The sequence below is a fragment of the Bos taurus genome, chromosome 4 (assembly GCF_002263795.3).
Source record: "Bos taurus isolate L1 Dominette 01449 registration number 42190680 breed Hereford chromosome 4, ARS-UCD2.0, whole genome shotgun sequence".
In the NCBI taxonomy this organism is placed as follows: domain Eukaryota; kingdom Metazoa; phylum Chordata; class Mammalia; order Artiodactyla; family Bovidae; genus Bos; species Bos taurus.
In genome coordinates, this window is record NC_037331.1 from 73,502,959 (window position 1) to 73,505,206 (window position 2,248).

The following is a 2,248-nucleotide window of genomic DNA, read 5'->3' on the forward strand; positions in this document are numbered from 1 at the left end:
CAAGGTTGTTGATCATTTTTACTATCATTCTGAATTCTTTTTCAAGGTTTTTTATTATCTTTACTACCATTATTCTGAATAATTTTTCAAGTAGTTTGCCTATTTCCTCTTCATTTATTTGGACTTCTGTGTTTCTAGTTTGTTCCTTCATTTATGTAGTATGTCTCTCCCTTTTTATTATTCTTTTCTAACTTATTGTGATTGAGGTCTCCTGTTCCTAGGCTTCAAGGTTGAATTCTTTCTTCTTTTGGTTTCTGCCTTCCTAAAGTTGGTCAGGACTTCCCTGGTGGCTCAGATGGTAAAGCGTCTGCCTACAATGCAAGAGACCCAGGTTCAATCCCTGGGTCAGGGAAGATCTCCTGGAGAAGGAAATGGCAGCCCACTCCTTCTTGCCTGGAAACTCCCATGGACGGAGGAGCTGGTAGGCTACAATCCATGGGCTCCCAAAGAGTTGGACATGATTGAGTGACTTCACTTTCACTTAAGGTTTGTTTGTTTGTTTGTTTTTCCTCTGATGGGCAAGGCTGCGTGAGGTGGTAATCCTGTCTGCTGATGACTGGGTTTGTATTTTTGTTTTGTTTCTTGTTTAGATGAGGTGCCCTGCACAGGGTGCTACTGGTGGTTGGGTGATGCTGGGTCTTGTATTCAAGCAGTTTCCTTTGTGTGAGTTCTCACTGTTTGATACTCCCTAGGGTTAGTTCTCTGGTAGTCTAGGGTCTTGGATTCAGTGCTCCCACTCTAAAGGCTCAGGGCCTGATCTCGAGTTTTGCATGTCTATATATTCTTTTCTGCTGGTCAGGTACTCCTGTCTGCTGTCAGCTGGTGTTCTGCCTGCACTTCTGTGTCTGAAGGTGTTTTCCTCATGTATCCATGAAGACAGATGTACTCCAGGTCTGCCTACTCCTCCATCATCTTGTTCTCCAGGATTAGCTTTTGAAGAGAGAAACTTTGAATGACTTGTTACACATAGGACACCTAAAATAGAATGGCGTGCTCTCTCTCACACACACACAAAGACACAAGCACACACTCACATGTACATATTATCAATATGATAACAATGAATAGATCCTTAATCTACAGTAGAAAATGGATAGGGCAGTGCTGAGGAAAGTAAGGAAGTTCAGGCAGCAGTCAAGGAATTTCAGGGAAGTAAAGCCATCAGCAATTTGTAAAAATTAGGCTCCACCGGGTACAGAAGGCTTGACAAGTTAAAATTCTTTTAATAAGCCACTCAACAGCACTAATCAGCTGCAATGACTTGGTAAAACGTCACTGGCAAACTACCAACTTGTTGTATTCTCAGTATGGTTCTGTGCCTAAATATTGATCTCACATTTATTCAAAAGCTTTTATTTTTAAAAAGAAAATGTTACAGCATTTGACTTAGATGTGGTTGGCTCATCATACATGGATCAGAGGAAAATGGTGCTTATAGTAAAAACAATAAAATACTTAGCCTCTAACAGTTCATTTACATTGTCTCTTTTCTCCTTGATTCTAATCCTTTCCTCCCCTGAAGCATACACATTGGAGATAAAATAGACTGTCCTAAATGCAAATTGCCCTCTTCACTTTGGGTTCATGCCCTACATTGATCTTAATGTTTTGGCATAAACATGATAGCATGATACCCATTGGGGATGAGGAATTTTCTAGAGTACATGCAATTTCTCTTCTAATTATAATAGCTGCCATGCTGAGTCTTTTCTGTAGCCTCCAGATCTTTTTGAAAAGAACGAACTCACTCTTGCTGTCAGCTAAAGCCAGCAATTCCCAAAGATTGGTCTTACTGTTAAAATAAGAGAACTCTCTCTTTTAAAGGGAGATCTCAAAGGAAAGCCAACAAGACATTTTTTCTTCTTACTTCCTAACTCTGCTTGTTATACCCTCAAAATTAAAAAAAAGTTCATCAGCAAATTTAGCAGTGGGCATCTATAATTTCACATATTCTCATATATCTAGAGAAATTTTTAAATCTAATTATCGGTGTTATTAAAGTGAATGTTAAAATGATATTCTGATATCTGATTCGTGAGTAAACAGAGAATGATGGGTTTCACCAACCTAGGGAACAGTATGGGAGAAAATGCTAAAGGAAAATATGTGGCTAGTGTTATGTAGCCAGTTTTCACTTTATTATCTGCCATGTGTCCAAGCTAAAAATCTTGGAGTCACTCTTAATTCCTTTTTCCTTTACATACCAGATCTATTTTTCAGAATTGGGTCACTTGTCCATGGCTTTCAT

At 39.0% G+C, this 2,248-nt stretch overlaps 1 non-coding gene across 1 annotated transcript; it reads left to right on the forward strand.

Moving 5' to 3' along the window:
- The first annotated feature begins 280 nt into the window (after positions 1 to 280).
- On the forward strand, positions 281 to 353 carry TRNAC-ACA (transfer RNA cysteine (anticodon ACA)). The gene has a single exon. It is a non-coding gene; the product is annotated as a tRNA-Cys (tRNA).
- The last annotated feature ends 1,895 nt before the right edge of the window (positions 354 to 2,248 follow it).